This window comes from Acomys minous, assembly GCF_964271855.1.
Source record: "Acomys minous genome assembly, chromosome: 7".
NCBI classification, from domain to species: domain Eukaryota; kingdom Metazoa; phylum Chordata; class Mammalia; order Rodentia; family Muridae; genus Acomys; species Acomys minous.
In genome coordinates this window covers 5204749-5225696 of record NC_140488.1, presented here as the reverse complement: position 1 = coordinate 5225696, position 20948 = coordinate 5204749, and the positions used below count along the sequence as shown (strand labels likewise).

The 20948-nt window shown below is 45.2% G+C and overlaps 1 protein-coding gene across 1 annotated transcript in view; it reads right to left on the bottom strand.

The window, feature by feature from the left end:
• Positions 1-20948, bottom strand: part of LOC311601296 (uncharacterized protein) — a 356408-nt gene that overhangs the window by 308201 nt on the left and 27259 nt on the right. The gene's annotated exons all lie outside the window — the stretch shown is intronic.

The window sequence follows — 20948 nt, the reverse complement described above, 5'->3', positions numbered from 1 at the left end:
CTGAGGGCCTGAAATCAGAAACACCTGATTGACACTCTCCATTCCAGAAACCTGACAAAAGGGCTTCAACCACTGGGAACCAAGAGAGGACCTGTCCCCAGATAGAGTGTCCCTTGCCTAAAGGTACAGACACTTCACAAAATAGCCTCAAGCCCTAGGGACCTGGAGGCCCTCACTCACTGTAAGTAGAGTCCCTTACATAAAGGTCTAAGAATTCCACAAAATGGTCTCAAGCCCTAGGGACCTGGAGCACCTCAGTCCCCAGATGTAGTGTCCCTTACCTAAAGGCACAGGATGCGAGGTAGCTTGATAGAAGTTATTGGAAGCAGAGGGCATGGGACTGAGGCAGGGATGCCATGCTGCCCCACCATGGGAGGTAGTTTAGAGGATTGATACCAGCCCTGGCCCAGGTTGACTAAGGCTATTTTAAAATATAACATATGTCTTTGTCTTGCTTGCTTGCTAGCAGGACCTATAGGCAATAAAGATAATTATTAAAACAATACTGTTATACCCATAGTCTGTTTTCTGTGGAGCTCTAAGGGGAAGCTGCTGTGGATGGCCTCTCTTAGGCATCTTGAGTTAGGGTGAGTGAGGTATCTCTGGGTGGTGATGACTATTACCTAGGATTTGAATCATATCAGCAGTTGGGGGCCATCTTTGTAAGGCAAAAGGAATTCGAAGTTTGGACCTTCCCACAAGGACTGTGGCCATCTGAAGCTAAGAAAAATGAGGTGCCACAGTTCAGCTATGTCCCAGTGTCCACCCTGCAAGGCAGGAAGTGTCTTTCTTACTTACAGGACCTCAGGATGAAAGGTGGGGCAGAGGAGTCTTTGGCCAGATTCATTCTGGTGGAAAGGTAAGACAGCAAGAGGAACAGGTAAGATGAATGCACATCAGGTGTACTTCAAGAAACCTTATTTTAGATAGGGATAGCTAGGTCATGTGCACATCACGCAAGATCGGTATGCCCCTCTGCCTCCTGGCCCCCGGGGGTCAACAGATGACAGCACCAGCTCACTTATCCTGAGAGGGTTTAGGATCTCATGGAGGAGAGGAACTTGACCTGAGAAGGAGACATCTGTGAGGCTTGTGAGTTCCCAGGCTGGACACATCCAGGTGAGAAGTCCAGGGACTATTTAAAGAAACTCCAGGCCAGCACACAGGCAGGAACTCACAAAGCCTTCCCAGGACTGCTATTACACAAACAGCCTTGGGCAAGGCTCAGTCTGAGCCCCAGGCCCTCTTTCCTAGATGTAGTTGAGCAACTTGGCCCAGCTCATCTGAGGAAAGGTCAGTGTGTCAAGATTCAAACTGAGAACTGACAGTTTCATTGTCCAAACAGAGGATTCCAGGACTCTCCCTGCCCTCCTGCAGCCAGACTGCTTCTTTACCCCTCAGCTGGTCAGCTATGCCTTATCATGACTGGTCTCCCCTTTAGGCCTATTTCTTAACCTTTGTCCCGGTGACCCTGAAATCCAATTTTAGTTCTTCTGGTCTCTCATTCCCTCCCTCTGACACCTGCCCTGAAGGCCCAATCACGGGTCCTCCTGAATCTTCTTTGCTGAGTTGGCCTGCTGTAGGACCAGGTATTCCTGTAACTTGGTCTGTTGTAGGGCCAGGTACTGTGCTCTCATGACCATTATCTGGATGGCACCTACCTTTTGCTTGGTATGAAGTGGGCACAAAGCACAACTGTTTTTATAGAACTAAGCTTTTTTTTCCTTGTGGCGATTTGTCCCTCCTGCCAGAGAGTTGCCCTTGACTCAGCACTTCAGCCTATAAAGTGGGACAATGGGCAAAGTCATTCTCTTCTGTAACTTTTTTCCTGGTGACAATAGGGGCACTGTTATTGGGGCCTAGAAAGGCTGAAAAGCTAGTCCAAGGCTAGGTAATGGGGCACTTACCAAAAGCATCTGTTTAGCTGATCCAGTTGAAGAGACAGGGAGTAGTCACATCAAGGAGACTGGTTTACATCAACTTCCAGCAGGTCCAGCTCTCAGCAGCTCTACATGGAGTCTGTTAGCCAGGTAAAAACCTGCTGAGACAAATACAGACTAGGGACAAAAGTTAAAGTTGTGTCTATAAGACATCTGGGGTAGGCTTATTCCTTTAAGGCCCAGTAAAAGCGTGGACATTCTTTTCTCAGTCCAGAAGAACTGGTATACAGATTGGACAGACTTGTTTTTAGCATGATGAGAGGCACCCTCAAGTCTATATTCAGAATACCACCAAAGGGAAATTAAAAAATCTTGGGCTTGGGACTCATTAGTAAGTAGTCAGTGCTCCAGCTTATCAGAACTTTTATCCCTGATCTCCTCAAGGCCTAATCATGAAGTGGTGTTGTATTTTGTCACATGATTTTTAGCATTTAATGAGATGATCATATTTTGTTTTTCTTTCTGTTTCTTCATATAATGAATTATGTTGATGCATTTTTATATATTGAACCACCTCTGCATTCCCGGGATGGAGCCTACTTGGTCATGGCCAATGACATCTTTGATGTGCTCTTGAATTCTGTTTGTGAGTATATTTTTCATCAGTGTTCATAAAGGAAATTGGCCTGAAAATGTTTTTCTTTGGTTGGTCTTTGTGTGTTTTAGGCACAAGAATGACTGTGGCCCCATAGAGTGAGTTTGGCAATGTTCCTTCTGTTTCTATTTTGTGCAATAGTTTGAAGGGTATTGGTATTAGCTCTTCTTTGAAAGTCTGGTAGAATTCTTACCTAAAATCATCTGGCCCTGAGGCTTTTTTTCCCCCTGGTTGGTAGATATTAAATGACTGCTTCTTTTCCTTAGGGGTTATGGAGTTATTTAACTTGTTTTCCTCATCTTGATTTAGATTTGGTAAATGGAATCTACCAAGAAAATTGTCCATTTCATTTCTATTTTCCAATTTTTTAGACTATGGGTTATTGAAAAAAGACCTAATATTTCTCTGGTTTTTTTCCAAAGTGTGTGTTGTTATGTTCTGTTTTTCCTTTCTGATTTTGTTGATTTGGATATTTTCTCTCTGCCTTTTAGTTAGTTTGGCTAAGTGTGTGTCTTTTGTCTATCTTCTTGACTGTCTTAAAGGACCGCCCCTTGATTCCATTCATTCCTTCCTCTTGTTCTCTGTTACTAATCTGTTGACTTCAGCTTGAGTTTGATTATTTGCAGCCATCTACTCCTCTTGGGTGTATCAGCCTCTTTTGTTGCAGAAGCTTCCAGAGGAGCTGTTAAGTGGCTAGTATGGAATCTCCCCAATTTCTGTATGAAGGCACTCAGTGCTACAAACTTTCCTCTTAGTACTGCTTTCATTGTGACCCATAAGCTTGGGTATGTTGTGCCTTTATTTTCATTGAATTTTAGACAGTCTTTAATTTCTTTTTCATTTCTTCCCTGACCCAGTTGTCACTGAGTAGGGAGTTGCTCATTTTCCATGATTGTGTAGGGATTTTGTTATTTCTGTTGTTGAGACCCATTTTAACCCATGGTGATCTGAGAAAGCACAATGGGTAAATTCAATTTTTTGTATAAGTTACCCTTTGCTTTGTGACCGATTATATACTGCCAATTTTCGAGAAGGTTCCATGTGGTGCAAAGAAGAGTGAATATTCCTTTGTGCTTCAGGGAAATGTTGTGTAGATAACCATTGGGTCCATTGGATTCATTCCATCTGTTGGTTTCATATTTTCTCTATTTTGTTTCTGCCTCACCGATCTGTCCATTGGTTACAGTGGGGCACTACATTCTCCCACAATTGAGGTGTCTGCACCGTTCAATGCTTTTAGGTTTAGTAGCAACTTTGTTCAGGTTTTGTTTTCTTTTTGTTTTTTTTTTCATAAATGTGGGTGCTCTTGTATATTGTTCAAAGATGTTCTGAATTGGAATGTCCCCTTGGTAGTCTTTTCCTTTGGTGAGAAAGGCATATTCTTCCCCATATCTTTTCATTAATTTTGGTTGAAATTCTATTGCTTCATGTTGTACTACTCTATTAAAGTGCTGCCTCTGGAATTAAATTAGACACCCTCTCTCCCAACCCAAGCATGCTTGTTTTAAAATTTCCTCAAACGTACCTGTCCTGGGTCAGGAGACCATCTGACACTAAAACAAAGAGAGAAAACAAATCTAAACAGCCCACGGAAAGACATTATGTAACTTCAGAGGACTAATATATAAGATGTAGTTTAGGATCTTAAAGAAAAAATGTTTAAAGATGTATTTATTATTTACACAGCATGTCCTCCTGCAGGCCAGAAGAGGGAACCAGATCACATTGTGAACCACAGGGTTAGTTCCAGGAAATTGAACTCAGGGTCTCTGGGTTAGGATTTGTAGTCTTATTGAATATCGTTAAAAATCCCTAAAGGAAACTGAAACAACCTGATGTTACCATTTTTTGAGTTCCTGTAGATGTTGGGTTTTTATAGTTTTCTGTTTAATGCCATCTAGGATATGGATAACTATATTATTCTACAGTTGAATGGCTTATATGACAAATACTGAATAAGCTTTTCAGGGTATCTGCCTACATCTACAGACACACACCAACGGGTTAAAATGTAAAATAAAACCCTCACTCTAAACTATCTTGTTTGTAAGGACCAAACAAACTCCCTTTGGAAAAAGAAACTCCATTTTGTGTTAAACCTAGCCAAGAGCTGAACCCAGATTACACACTAAGCACAAACTAGCCTAAACAGAAAAAATATTCCCTGGCCACACAATAAGCTCACCTTGGGAATGTCCAAATACACTCTCTGCTCCTCAAGCTGAGCAGCACGGGGTCTGGCACATAGCAACAATCAATTAGGAGAGGCCAGGCCAAAGTTCCTAATGCCCCCACGACTGCTTCAGCCAATCTTCTCTATAGGCCAACTTGCCCCTACACCTATTACCCAACCATGAAACTCTAAGTCTTGTAACTCTCTGCTTGCAGCTTTTCTGCCCAGATGTCATCCAATCATATACTGTAGAACCCATTTCTTTGTCTAAAACCTATAAAAAAAAAAACCTTCTCAATTGAGAATCCAGGCCACTTCGATGCACCTGCTGTGTCAGCGCATTAAAGGTGTGTCCTGGGTTCGACCCTGAAATATAAACACATTCTTGCCACTGCATTTGAACTCGGCTCTTGGGTAGTCTGTTCAGAGAGTCCCTCAAAATTTGGGCATAACATTGTTAATAACTCCAAATATGCCTACTTAAGATAACCAGAGCTGGACTCGGGAATACTAAATATTCCTTCCAAAAAGGAGATAGGTAAGACGCTTGGCCCTTCCTGGGAATATCCAATTCAAATGCAGCCCACCTAGGAAAGCACTCACAGCCGGACCCACAAGAGTTGCTGCAGCACACAGAAACAGGCTCCCTCTTCTCCACTGCATTCAGTAGTTTTGCCAACACTTTATACTTCACCCAGCCCTCAACGTGTCCATCAACTGGCCAGACAGGAGGCAGACCTGTCACTGCTCAAAGCTCCTACCTCGGCTTGCAAGCTCTGCCCACTATGCCTATATCATAAGCCTCAACAGCACCTTAGCATCAAGCTCAACCTACCACTACTATGTAAATGTGCCCCACTCACAACACCTCCAGCACAAGCTACCCCTGCAGAGAAAGCTTCTGTCCAGGACCCCAGATACACAGCTGTGATACAGCTCCTTAGGTCAGCACTCACAGCTTCTCCCTGTGAATGTACAATACTTCCCCCCACAGACATGGTCTCATCCCATGGGTCGTGAACCCCACACCAGCTATGTATGTTGTGGTTCCATTCCTAACAGTGGCAAAATTCCAGTTGTGAAATAGCAACGAAATACATGAGGGACTGCGTTAAAGAGTCCCAGCATTAGGGAGGTTGAAACCCACTGCCCTTCCCTGACCTTTGCAACCACAGCCCCCACCCACTACTCTATCTCAGCAGGTCACAGTGCCCCACTGCTACAGGTGTTCTCTGCCAAATGAAGGTCAAGTGAGGATTCAGCCTTCTGACCCCTCCTCAGAAAGTGACCTCTTACATCATAGCCTTGGCCTGGTGCTCTGCATTCCCTGCTCATTTATCTCACCACTCACACAGCCCAGCCCATGTCAACTGCCACAGCAGAAGCAGGCCTGGGGAGCCTTCTCCTTCAGTGGTTCTGGGAACATTAAGTAGGTACCAAAAGTTACACTGACACAATCCAGCACTCAGAGAAAGGCCAGACCTCAATCAAGTCCTGCATCAGCAAGAGAGCTCAGCCCACCACTCTTCAGTCAGCTCTCACAACCCCACACTAGTATACACCTACACAGCTCCATCCTGCTCTTAGGGTGACCCTGCCTCATCTCAGGTCAACATCCAGAGCCCAGCCCAATTTTGTAAGTGATCACCTAGCCTCCCAGCCTGGCAGCCCCTTACCTCCATACTGCAGGATCCATAGCCACGCCCCCAACACCTCACCACTTCCTGCTTCCCTAGTAATCAGGGGGGCCCCTCACATCCAGTTTGGCCCTTACACCCCTGCCTGGGTTTGTCTGCCTCTCTGCCTCAGCTCTAAGCACTCCCAAACACGGCCCTCCCACACCCTTGCCAGGACTTTTCCCAAGGGATTCCACAGTGCACAAAGTTTCCTTCTCTAGCTCTTACTAGGTCCAGATCCAGCCACCCTTCCACTCTAGCATACAAGCCCCGCCCACCACTATTGACCTCAGCAGTCACAGCCCCACCCACAAGACCAGCACCAGTCCTCCTGCTGCAGGGCACTCTATCCTTACTTCCAAGTTTTCTTATAGATTCATTCACCATTCAGCCCTGACCCATCTCCTGACACTCCTTTTTGACTTATTTCTGTGCCAGCTGTTATGGACACTTTCCCCGGCCCCCTGTAGAGGTCCTCAGGATGAGCCTGATCCAATGGTGTCCCTAATGGTTAGCGCATCCTGCTGTACTGATCTCACAGACTGTATGTCTAGAGAAGACCAAGCCTTTAATCCCACCACTTGGGAGGGAGAGGCAGGCTGAGAACTGTGAGTTCTAAGGCAGCCTGGTCTACAAAGCAAGTCCAGGACAGCCAAGGCTATACAGAGAAACTCTGTCTCAGAAAAAATGGAAAGAAACAAAGAAAAGAAAGAAAGAAAAAAGAAAAAGAAAAGAAAGTATGTGTCAGGGGCTGGGCAAAGGCAGCTGAGTGGATGTTTGTAAACTTCCCTCAACAGTTTCATGGGAGCAGCTGGCTCAGGCCTGACCAATAGTACTCTGTAGTGCTGTGCATACCCTCAGCTGGGGTGGGGGTCTTTGGGCCTGAACCTGGATTCATAGCCAGGACACTGTGAGCTAGGGTCTGTGCTGCCCGGTAAGCACAAGGCTGAGACCACCCAGGGACCCTAACACTGAAAGCCCTGGAATCCACTTGAAGAGAAGAAAGCAAGGAAACTCTGGATCAGAGTTTGTGCCCTTTGCCCTCCTGTGGCTGTGATCTCCCTCCTGGAGGGTCTCAAGCAGTGCTAGGCCAGCCCCACCTCCTGCCACCCACTCTTCCACCTTCCTCCTGAGTGTGGAGGCAGACAGGTGGCAAGCTCTGTGCTGCTCTTCCTGGGTCCTCCGCTTCTTGCCATTAAGCTGTGAGCTCAGCGAGGAAGCCCAGGTCACATGACCTGTGTGCACTGAAACTCCACTGACATTGATGCTCTGCTGCTTCTCAACAACATGCCCGGCAGTGGGGTTTTGCTTAAGGACAGGCCATGCAAACCTGGGGTTTGGTGCTCTGGTGCCTGTCTGTGCAGTTTCAGAGTTTGGGGTTGGAGAGGGGAAGTGGCACTCACTGGATAGGATGGAGGCTTCTAGAGAAAGTCTTCCACAAGGTCCTGCCAACAGAACTGGCCATGCCTGAGGGAACACAGAGGAGGAAGTGTCCCCTTGCTCTATTCAGGTGTCACCACTGTGTGAGTTGACATCAGCATAGAGACAGTCAGTGCTCTGATTGTCCTGCCTGCTGACTCACTCTGAGGTCACTGCCTCCAGTAACAACCCTAACTTCAGCTGAGAAGCACTTACAGAAGAGACCATGCTGCCCCTTTTGGTCAACAAATTCTGGGCTGTTAGGTCCAAAGACATCTAGTTCCCCTTCACCAAAAGGAACCGCTTCCCTTCTGTCTGGCAAAATGGGCAGATAGCTGTGTCTGATGCCTATGAGCACAACAAACATCCTGCAGGCTTCCTGGCTACTTCAGTAGAACTACTGTCTGTTTAAAAGTGAGTTACAAAAAACACACAGGAAGGTTTGCTCAGCATGGTTTCTGGGATCTTATTGAACTACTTACTACTCTGTGATTATCAGATTTTATCTGGGTGAAGCAATCTTTATTTTCTTTTATAGACAGGGTTTCTTTCTTTCTTTCTTTTCTCCTCTCCTCTCTTCTCTTCTCTCTCTCTCTCTCTCTTCTCTCTCTCTCTCTCTCTCTCTCTCTCTCTCTCTCTCTCTCTCTCTCACATGCGCACGAGCTTTTTCTCTTCCTTCATTTGTCCTCTGTGTAGACTTGTATGTCCTAGACTCATGTTTTAGTCCTGGCTGGCCTTGAACTCACCTAGATCTGTCTGCCTCTGTCTCCCTTAGTTCTGAGATCACAGGCTTGCACCATGACACCTGGCCCTAAAATCTCTTTTTATTGTTACACAAAAAAGGTGTCACTGCCTTTAATCCCAGCACTCACTCAGGGAATGCCAAAGCAGCTGGAAATTTGTGAGACCAAGACCTGCCTGATCTACAGAGTGAGTTCCAAGACAACCAGGCCAAAAACAGAAAAACTCTGTCTCGAAATAAGAAAAGGTATCTTTTGTGAGTCAATTTCCACATACCCAAAGTTCCTATTTGATCTACAGGCTATCTGGAAAGAGCCATCACCTAAGGCATATGAGAATTCCTGGGTTGCCAGACAGGTCAGAGCACTGGGTTTACGCAAAGGCTCTGAGAAACCTTCAAGACAATAACACAAAGACTCTGAGATAATGATCACTGACCAAAGGCAGCTTCACAGCTTAGCTGCTGTCACTCCAGATTCAGGCTAGATACAATGGGTCGGCTAAAATTCTGCTGTGCACTAGCCCTTTTGTTCTGATCCCAATTCCTAGAAGGTAGGTCCCCAGGAGCCCTGACTCAGAGACACATGGCCAGAAATGTATAGCCTCGCCCCATCTAATTGTTATGGTGTGACTAACTGCATTTGCCTCCTCTTAGCTGTCCAGAAGATCGAGGAGGGCAGGTCTCATGTGGAACAGAAATGAGTACCTCACGCTGGTCTGGCTTGGGGCTGCTAGCCAGGGCAAGGGGAGGTTTCTTCTCTCTGGGTCAAGGACCACAGGAAGCAGCATGCATCTAGGTAGATAATAAATTTACCCAGCTGTCCTCTCCTCTCTGGAAAACTCTGAAGTAGAATCCACAGGCTGATTTCCAGTGGGAAGGACAAGAGGGAAGGGAAGGGGCTTGTTCCTACAACAAGACACACAGTATATATTTATTCCAGTATCTTCATCCATGGTTGCAGTGGGGGTGCTAGTGTTATTATCTGAGGTGCCTGGAGCATGGACCATGCCTCCTTGTTAGGGCCAGTCTGGAGGCCCTCCCCCACCCTTCACAGCACACATTCTGGTTTTTGGGAAACTAAGCACCATTTTGTGATGTTCCTGGAAGGGAGATGGGCTCCCCATGCTTGCTGAGGGGAGGTGAGTACTTTAGGAGAGGTGGTCCCCTAATGAGGCAGCTGATACCCTTGGTCAGCCACGAACCAAGTGGGGTCCACAATGATAAACAGGAACCACATGGACACACAGGCCCCATATGCTCCTTGACTAGGGCCATTGCAAAGGTGCCACGTTGAGGCATTCCCCATGGGAAAGAGGACTGCCTGAATGACAGGATAAAACTAGGTCCCAAGGGGGGGGGGCTGTGGAAGGTTGGCTGTGTTTAGGGTGACTCCAGGAGTATAGTTCAGTGGCTGTGGTATGTGCTGCCCCAGAGCAGGTCTTCTTGTGGGAATGAGCCCCTTCCCCTCCCTCTAGTCCTTCCTGGTGGAAATCAGCCCATGGGGTCTACTTCAGAGTTTTCTAGAGAGGAGATGTCACATGACTTTCTTGGTCAATGTGCAAGTCAGGGCGTCAGAGCCCAAGCACACAGGCCTAAAGGGTGAAGCAAGTGTGCATCTTGTGCTGGGTCCTAAAGCAAAGTTCACAGTGACTGTGGTCATAAACCCCCTCAAACCTCTGCATCCCCATCTACATCCATGGGGATATCTGAAACCATGACGTGGGGGTGCCAGGAGCCAATTTATGAGGTTCCTGAAGGGAAGGAGCCTTGAGGTTTATCTAGCATTCTGGGGACTTGGGGAAGGGCTCAGAGCCCTTTTGTGACACAAGTATTCCAGTATCCTGGGACTTGATGGGGATTCCATATTGTTCCATGGCCAACAGGGAGAGGGTGAGGGTGAGGGAAATAGGCAGGTGATATCTTTGATGTGTTCTTCGATTCGCTTTGCGAGTTTTTTTTCATCTATGTTGATAAGGGAAATTGGCCTGAAATTGTTTTTCTTCGATGGTTCTTTGTGTGTTTTAGGTAGCAGAATGACTGTGGCCCCATAGAGTGAGTTTGGCAATGTTCCTTCTATTTCTATTTTTTGCAATAGTTTGAAGAGTATTGGTATTAGCTCTTCTTTGAAAGTCTGGTAGAATTCTCAGCTAAAATCTGGCCCGGAGGCTTTCCTGCCCTCCTCCCTGGTTCGGAGACATTCAATGACTGCTTCTTTTCCTTAGGGGTTTTGGAGATATTTAACTTGTTTTCGTCTTCTTGATTTAGATTTGGTAAATGTAATCTACCAAGAAAATTGTCCATATCATTTAGATTTTCCAATTCTGTAGATTATGGCGTTTTGAAGTAAGAATTGATATTTCTTTGGGTTTTTTTTCCCCAGTGTGTGTTGTTATGTTCTGTTTTTCCTTTCTGATTTTGTTGATTTGGATATTTTCTCTCTGCCTTTTAGTCAGTTTGGCTAAGTGTGTGTCTTTTGTTTATCTTGTTGTCTTTCTTAAAAGACTGCCCCTTGATTCTGTTCATTCTTACTCTTGTTCTCTGTTTCTAATTTGTTGACTTCAGCTTGAGTTTGATTATTTGGAGGCATCTACTCCTCTTGGGTGTGTTAGCCTGTTTTGTTGTGAAAGTTTCCAGAGGAGCTGTTAAGTGGCTAGTATGGAATCTCCCCAATTTCTGTATGAAGGCGCTTAGTGCTACAAACTTTCCTCTTAGTACTGCTTTCATTGTGTCCCATAAGCTTGGGCATATTATGCCTTTATTTCCATTGAATTTCAGACAGTCTTTAATTTCTTTTTCATATCTTCCCTGTCCTAGTTGTCACTGAGTAGGGAGTTGCTCATTTTCCATGATTGTGTAGGGTTTTTCTTATTTCTGTTGTTGAGATCCATCTTAATCCATGGTGATTTGAGAAAGTACAATGGATAATTTCAATTTTTTGTATACGGTTTGCTTTGTGACCAACTATATACTGACCACTTTCGAGAAGGTTCCACGGGTGCTAAGAGAAAGACTATTCTTTTGTGCTTCGGTGAAAAGTTCTGTAGATAATCATTGGGTCCACTGGATTCATTCCATATGTTGATTTCATTATTTCTCTATTATGTTTCTGCCTCAGTGGTCTGTCCATTGCCTAGAGTAGGGCACTGAATTCTCCCACAATTGAGGTGTCTACATCATTGTATGATTTTACCTTTAATAAAAATTGTGTTCTGATTTTACTATTGCTTTTTGTTTCCGTTTTTAAAAAAATAAATCTGGGTGTCCTTGTATATTTGTCAAAGATGTTCTGAATTGGAATGCCCTCTTGGTAGGCTTTTCCTTTCATGAGAATGGCGTATTCTTCCCCATCTCTTTTCATTAATTTTGGTGGAAATTCTATTGCTTCATGCTGTAATACTCTATTAAAGAGCTGGCTCTGGAGTTGGATTAGACACTCTGTCTCCCAACCCAAGCATGCTTGTTTTAAAATGTCCTCCAATATACCTGGCCTGGTTCAGGAGACCATCTGACACTAGGACAAAGATAGAAAACAAAGCTAAACAGCCCTAGAAAAAAAACTATGTGACTTCAAAGTGCTAAAATATAAGCTGTACCTTAGGATCTTAAAGAAAAAATTTTTATTAATATGTATTTATTATTTAGACAGCATGTGTGCCTGCATGCCAGTAGATGGCACAAGATCTCACTATATATGGTTGTGAACCACATATTTAGTAGCTGGAAATTGAACTCAGGGTCTCTGAGCCAGGACTTGTAGTCTTATTGAATATCATTCATCATCCCTAAAGGAAACTGAAACAACCTGATGTTACCATTTTCTGAGTTCCTATAGATGTTGGGTTTTTATAGTTTCCTGTTTAATGCCATCTAGGATACGGATAACTATATTATTCTACAACTGAATGGCTTATATGACAAATACGGAATAACCTTTTCAGGGTATCTGCCTGCATGTGCAGACACTCACAAACGGGTTAAAATGTGAAATAAAACCCTCAGTCTAAACTATCCTGTTTGGAAGGACCAAACAAACTCCCTTTTGAAAAAGAGACTCCATTTTGCAAAGGAAACTCCATTTTGTGTTCAACCTATCTGAAAGCTGAACCCAGATTCCAGACTAAGCACACACTAGCCTAAACAGAAAAAATATTCCCTGGCCACACAATCAGCTCACCTTGGGAAAGTCCAAACACACTCTCTGCTCCTCTAGCTGAGCAGCTAGGGTCTGGCACATAGCAACAACCAATTAGGAGAGGCCAGCCCAAAGTTCCTAATGCCCCCATGACTGCTTCAGCCAATCTTTTCTATAAGCCAACTTGCCCCTACACCTATTACACAACCATGAAACTCTAAGTCTTGTAACTCTCTGCTTGCAGCTTTTCTGCCCAGATGTCATCCAATCCTATACTGTAGAACCCATTTCTTTGTCTAAATCCTTTATTTAATAAGCCCTCTCAACTGAGACTCCAGGCTACTTCCCTGCACCTGCGGCATCAGCGCATTGGAGGTGTGTCCTGGGTTTGACCCTGCAATATAAAGAGATCCTTTCCACTGCATTTGGACTCGCCTCTTGGGTGGTTTGTTCAGAGAGTCTCTCAAAATTTGGGCATAACATTGTTAATAACTCCAAATATGCCTACTTGAGATAGCCAGAGCTGGACTCCTGAACATTTAATATTCCTTCCAAAAAGGAGATAGGTAAGACGATTGGCCCTTCCTAGGAATATCCAGTCTAAATCCAGCCCACCTAGGAAAGCACTCACAGCCCCACCCACAAGAGTTGCTGCAGCACACACAAACAGGCTCCCTCTTCTCCACTGCATTCAGTAGTTTTGTCAATACTTTAAACTTCACCCAGCCCTCAATGTGTCCATCAACTGGCAAGACCAGAGGCAGACCTGTCACTGCTCAAAGCTCCTAGCTCTACCCAGTATGCCAACATCATCAACCTCAGCTGCACCTCAGCATCAAGCCCCGCCTTCCACTACTACCTAAGTCATCACAGCCCCACCCACAACACCTCCAGCACAAGCTACCCGAGGAGAGACAGCTTTTGTCCTGCCATACATACACACATCTACAGCTCCTTAGCTCAGCACTCACAGCTTCTCCTTGAAAATGTACAACACTTCACCACCCCTACAGACAGGGTTCTCCACCCATGGGTCACAACCCCCACACCAGCTATGTATGTTGTGGTTCCATTCCTAACAGTGGCAAAATTCCAGTTGTGAAATAGCAACGAAACGCATGCGGGACTGCGTTAAAGAATCCCAGCATTAGGAAGGTTGAAACCCACTGCCCTTCCCTGACCTTTGCAACCACAGCCCCCACCCACTACTCTATCTCAGCAGGTCACAGTGCCCCACTGCTACAGGTGTTCTCTGCCAAATGAAGTTCAAGTGAGGATTCAGCCTTCTGCCCCCTCCTCAAAAAGTGACCACTCACATCATAGCCTTGGCCTGGTCCTCAAAAGAGGAAAGGTGAGCTTTGAGGCCTCAAGAACACATGGACTTGGCAGGCATCATGGGATCCTCAAGGGCCCCTTGGTCGATAAACTCCTCCTCTTTTCACCTAATGAAACAGTTGCCTAGGGTAATAATCTTTGGAAGAGCAGATGTTCCTGTGTATAGCCCGAAGGAAGCTCTCAGTGGTATACATTTGTGACTCTCTGTGTTATAACCTCTTACGAAGCTGAGTGGAATGCTTCCATAGTGTGCCTGCTTATAAGTTGAGCACAGAATCCCCCAATGGAATAGGTGCTTTGGAGTTATCCACAGTCCTGTGGTGACCTCACTAATCTCCTTGGTTGGACAAGCCAAACTAAATGGAATTCTTCTTTGTTATGTGTCTTCTGTGTTTGGGGTGGACCATGCCTTCTGCCCAGCTCCTCGGTAACAGTCACCTGGCACAGGAGACCTAGAAGAAACTGACAGAGTAAAAGAGAGGGTTGCAGTGCAGTATCTGCCAGGGGAATCTAGGCAGGAGCATCTTCCTCTGTGAGGCCTGCAATGGCGCATCCCCTAGCTATGGTGATAGTTTTATGGCCACTGCTACAGCTAATAAAGCCTGCACTTGTGGCTCAGCAGTTGGCTCAGAGGAATCCTGCCTGACTATGGAAGAATTGCAATGGAAGTGGACATGAGGAAGGTGTCCACCTAAGACACAGCAGCAAAAGTGGGGATTCAGGAGCTCTGGGTTCCTAGGGCTTGAGACCATTTTGTGGAATTCGTTGACCTTTATATAAGGGACTCTACTTGCAGGGACTGAGGGCCAATGGGACCCTAGTGCTCGAGGCTATTTTGTGAAGAGTTTGTACCTTTATGTAAGGGTCTCTACTTCAAGTCCTTTTTCTATCTTCTGTCCTGCTCTGATCAATTTCTACCCAACTTATAATTGGAAACACTCTTGTATGCCAGATGGTCTAATGAGCTCCCATCAATCCAAGCAGAGCACCTGTTGCTCTCAAAATGACCTGTGGCATTTAAGCCAAAGGGCTGACTCTAGAATGTGGGATTTGACCCTCCCATTTCAGGTTCATAGGTGTTTTTTCTTTCTCCATACATCCTTTAACCCCCTCTCCTGGGTCAGTCAGTCAGAATAGCCTTCTGGCTCTGTGACAGGGACAAGGAGAACAGAGCATCCTAAGAGATAAATTAAAAAAAATAAAGGCTAAAAGTGAGCTGGTAACATGTCCTTGAAGAGAGTTACAATGTATCTTTCCTCTCTTCTCCACCTACCCTATCAACTACCTATGAGATCAATTTCCTGGACCCAAAGAGATGCTTATGTTATGATTTTGATGTTTTGATTAGTTTAATTTTGATACAGTTTTACAGGATACATAACAGCAGTGTAGTACTTCCAAAAACTAACAGTTTATGGCTGACAAATTTCAACAACAACAGCAAAGTTAAAGTTCCTAGGGATAAAGAGCTGCTAGAGGTAGGTAGCCTCTGTTGGGTCTCAGTTTCCTAAGGAATAGTTAGTTGTTCCAAGCAGGTGTTCTCAGGAAATTTTATATAAAGTTGGGATGGGGCTTTCGCTATAGTACTATTAAATCTCATGGAGTAAATAAAAAAAATGTGATGCAGATAAACTAAAAATATTTTGATAAACAAGGGTTTGTATATTTAAAGATTGAGAGAGATACATATTTGAAAAAAACACCAAGAGGCCTTCTCATAACCTATAAAATCCCAATTAAGTTATTTAAAGTACAAAGAGGATGCATAAGCTATATAAGGCATATGAAGAACAAAAATTAAAGGCAATATTATGCTGTTAAAGTTCATAAGGTCCAAGTTAAGCAATTCAAAACAGGCTGTGAAGTATATCAAATAAAAGTTTTAAAATATCTGACTCTCATTACATAATAACTGAAAGTATCAGACTGATGTAACTGATCTTCTGGGTGATATTTATGTGCTGCTTTTCACTGCTCTCTTGAAAGATTCTGGCATATCATCAACTATCCCTATTTGTTTGTCATTGGGAGGTCCCTAATGTGTCCCTTGCATCTTAATGACCTATAAGGCTTATGGCTTTGGGGTCCATGGAGACTGCTATATAGTGTTTAAAAGACTACTTCATTCATCACTTGAATTTTCCAGTTTCTAAAAACCCACAGGTTGCCTAAGCAGATAGATAGTCCCCAGGTTGCAATAAAGAGCCAATGCTCTGCTTACAAAGCACAATCCCCCTTTGGGTGCTATGTTCCATGGCTCTAACATGGTCTGTGGTTCTAAAGGACTCTGTGCCTCTGGATGGACAACAGGAGGGACTGGTTGAATTGTCCTGGGCGTGCCCACCTGGTCGGGGATGATATCCTGAGATCCCCTCATTGAACCCCATCCTATTATAATGTCTAAAAAAAAAGACTCAACTAGACCTTTGGCTGTTAGCCACAGCTCTGGACCTCTTGATCATCTATGGGACTTTTAGAGAGGAAAAACAACTGTAACGTGTTTGGAATCAGTGCTTATGTTAGCCCTCCACATATGTTATTTATTCAGAAAGTCCCTCTGCTCCAAAACATAGGCAATGTTTCCAAATTATTTGTATCAGCTGTTTCTCTCTAATTATATAGATTTCCCATCCAAACTAGCCAAAGATACATTGTACTAGTTACAGGATTTAATCTGCTTTACAACCCTCCACCTCCATTCAATATTGTGATTATAATACGTGTATTGATAATTCTTTTCACAGTGCTGGAAGGTATTTGTTGGTTGGAGGACATAGAAGTCTCTTGAATATTCAGACACCAGTAAACTCATCTGGACTTTAAAAATAAATAATAATAATTAAAAAGGAGAGAACTTCTGAGGCCTGGCCTGATCAACCGAGGCTTTCCCTGAGGCCCTGACCTATGGACAAGGCACTATATCCTTCTTCTCAAAATTAGGATCCTGTTTCTTGGAGCCAGTAATAGCCTGGGACCAGGCCTTGGGAGCTTTCCCCCCAGAAGCACTGATGTATGGGGAAGGAAGGAACGTAGCTCATTCTCTAAAACCAGAATTATGCATAGTAAAGCTGGTAATGGCGTGGGGCAGGGGCCTTGGAGGAGCTGTGGCTCCACATCCTGTGACCTCAAGTCTTCTGATCACAAGGGGCTGTGATTACCAGAACAAAGATCACTATGTGCTCAGTCTATAATGCTCTGGAGGTGCCCTGTGTTTCCCCTGTGATTCCCCTGTGTAACTTTGCACAACTTCCTGCTGACTGTGTCCCACTGTATGATAACATCGGCTGACTTTGTCCCATCTCTCCACTGGAATTGGTGTATATGATGTAGTACTTCTTATAAACCTGCTTGGCCTAATTAGACAAAGATGTAGCGAGATTTTTGGTGTCTTAAAAAACCCAGTTATGGTATGTAAATATCTTTTGGTTTTAATCCCAGGCCTGGGCTATGTGGCTGCTTCAGATTGTCCACAGCAGCAGACTACTTGCCTCCTGTGTGGTTGGCAGGGCTGCATTTCTGCCAACTGGAGATAGTTTAATTCTGGGGACTCTAGAGAGGGGATGAAAAGGCCAGAGCCTCAAGAGAGCAGGCCTGGCTTTTTGTCTTGCTGCTGCTTTGTCACATGGTCATGAGAAAAGAGGTGATAAGTAGATTTTGGAAGCCAGGTGCTGTGGTGCAGGCCTGTAATCCCAGCACTTGTGGGGGTCAGAGACAAGCAGATCTCTGTGAATATGAGGGAGTCCAGGACAGCCAAGGCCATACAGAGAAATCCTGTCTTGAAAAACCAACCGATTAAAGAAAATAATATTAAGAAAAAGATAAAGGAGGAGGAGGAGGAGGAGGAGGAGGAAGAAGAAGAAGAAGAAGAAGAAGAGGAAGAGGAGGAGGAAGAGGAAGAAGAGGAAGAAGAGAGGGATGAGCAAGGCTCAGGATCCAGGGCTCCTCAGGTCCTCAGGGTTGAGATATCCCTTTCTAGCAGCAGCAGCTGGAGAAGGAGCCCCCAGAAGAGTTTTGAGAAGGAAAGCTGGAAGACCTTTCTTTGCCAGCTCTGCTCTGGAGAAGACTGGAAAATCATGGTAACTTACAAAGCTTTTCCTTGTTTCCCACTTTTTGTGAAGAGAACCTCTTCCTATCTACACACCCCATTAACAATGTGCTTCAAGCTCCTCATTCACAGACAGTGTTGTTTACTAAAGGGTAAAAGACTTTGACAATGCACTCCAGTTTGTCCCTTTAGATGTCTGAAGACAGGCAGTCAGGTAGGCAGAGGAGAAGCCAGTTTATGTCACATACATGTATTGTAAGGCCCCTCTCTCAGCCAGCCTGGGAACATGACCCAGGCAAGCTTGGGAAAATGACCCAAAAAGAATTGCAGGCCAGCTCAGCTTCAGGTTCTGAGATCAAGGTGGCCAACCAAGATAAACAATTTCAACTAAGGTAAACAATTACCATCTGGAAATTCTCTGAAATCTCCCCAACACCCCTCTTTGCCAAGAACAGCTCCCGAGACCAAAAACCCCTGCAGTAGCCAATAATAATTAGACAAGCACCCCTAGCGACCACCAGAGCCAATCCTAACATAGGGCATGCAGCCCCTCCTAACCTTTGCGGTTTTAGCCTTTAAAAAGTCTGTAACAGTGACTCGGGGTGTGCCTCCCCCCCTCCCGGGTGAGTGCTGAGTCCCCCTGACACGCATCAGCAATAAACCTTGTGCTTTTGCATCAACACTGTGGTCCTCAAGTGGTCTCTCGTGACGACCCCCTACTACCCGAGTGGACTCTAGGGTCCAACAGTATCACCACCTTACACATGAGTCATTTCTCTTTACTGGGGTCCTGCCACAGCACAGCACACCTTTCACCAGTCACTTCTGTCATTCTCTGCATCACAAAAAAGATCAGTAGGATGTCATGTGTTCAGTACAGCTGTGTTTCAAATTGGCTAGCCTAATCCATTTTGTTTTACATCTATGGCTACTTCAACTTCCAGGGGGACAAGCCAGAGCTCCTGGGGAATACTGTGGGGAGCAAATTGACTAATGTGGCTGTGGTGAGCGAGGCACAATCTCCATTGACAAGAGCAGGGCCACATCCACAAATGGATGAGGATTTTACCTCCCAGACATTCCCCTCTGAAACATAAGGCCAAGAAAGATGGCATGAAGTCCCAACAGGGGTTTCCCAACACACAGACACCTGCAGGCAACCTTTCCTAAGGGCCTTCTAGTACACTGAAAAAGAGCAACATCCCTGTAAGTGCCCCCTGGCAACTGCCCACCTCAGGAGACAAGTGGCCTGAGCAGAGATGGCACATCTGATCATGGGACGGTTCCTCCATCGGATACTGGTAAGATCGAAGGGGCAGTGCCTGCACCAGGTAGCTCCACAGCACACCTCTGGTACGTGATGTCCATACCTCTGGTACGTGATGTCTATGTAGACTTGCCATTCCATCATGAAAGCTGACCTCTCAACCATATCCCTAAGAGAGGCCACTGAGGAGGAAGAGGAGGAGTGAGAGGAAGGGGAGGAAGGGGAGGAAGAGGAGGAAGAGATGGACAAGGAGGAGCAATACACACATAACACAAGTATAATCTGCACACCATTCAAAAACAAAACAAGCTCATGAAATCCAAGTGCACTAATGACTGGGAAAAAGTCATCATTTTTTGAAAATAAGCCAGTTTCAGTTCTTATTACATTGAAACAAATCTCGTGGTGCTGAATAAACATCTTAAAGTTGAGCCCAGAGTTTGCGTGCTATGCTAAGTAACCCTTGCCAGTGTTGCAGAGGCTAAAGCTTCTACATCCTTGGGTCAGCCTTGCCCTTCCATGGACAGCAGCCACAGTTTTGTGCCCTCAGCAAACTGGGTGCAGAAGGCTATAGCTACTGACCTGGTGATGTCTCCTCACACTGCTCATGTATCTGGAAGCACAAGATTCCATTCTCCTGGGTCCCTGCCCTCTGCAGATGTTGTCAGGAAGTTTCTTAGCAGCAGCCCTGGGTCAGAGCAAAGCATCCCTTAGCCCTGTGTAAGCACACCTCAAATGATTGCCTGTCTGCTAAGAGATGAACACTACTGTACCCTGGGTTGCTAGAAGCAAGCCTTTCCTCACATCGCTTCGGGGTAGGAAATTGCCTGACACATGAGGAAGACAGACACTAGAAACTTTGTAAAGGAACCTGCAAAGGCTTGCTACAAAATGTCCTCCACTTAAGATATATATTTTTTTTTTGGCTTATTGAGATAGGGTTTCTCTTGGTAGCCTTGGCTGTCCTGGACTCCCGTTGTAGACCAGATTGGCCTGGGACTCACAAAGATCTGCCTGTCTTTGTCTCCAAGGTGCTGGGATTGCAGCTGTGTGCCATCTCACCTGGCCACCTAATACATGTTCGTCAACCTCAAGGAATCAGAGCTATATTTACTATTTGTAAGATAAGAAATAGCTGGGTGAGAGCCAGCCTTCCTTGCTCGGGAAAACGCTCCACAGAGCTCTTGCACTGCAGAAGGATTGGGGGCTTTCCCTGTTCATCACACATTTGCCTGGGCATCAGTGTCAACTCAGTGCCTGGCCCTGGACTTGGCACCTGGTCTTCTGGATGCTGTTCATACACTACATGGGTGTGGGCTGAAATAACAACATGAGGAAGCACACATGATGTGGGGGGCGGGGCACAGACACTAACTGCTGTTTATCTGTGCAATCCACACTGCAGCAGGAGATCTTTAGTACTGAGGGCATTTTCTTGCAGTTCTCCATTTCCCTAAATACTGAGATACTTGGGGCCATGTCAACAATGTTGGGGCACCACAGGAGGGAGAGCCTCTTTACCATCCCCATCATGAGGGCATGACAGTCTGGATGGGTCTGGGAATAGCACGGAGTGGGCCATGTTCTGCAAACAAATGGTGGCTCAATGTTGCCTTGCCTTTAG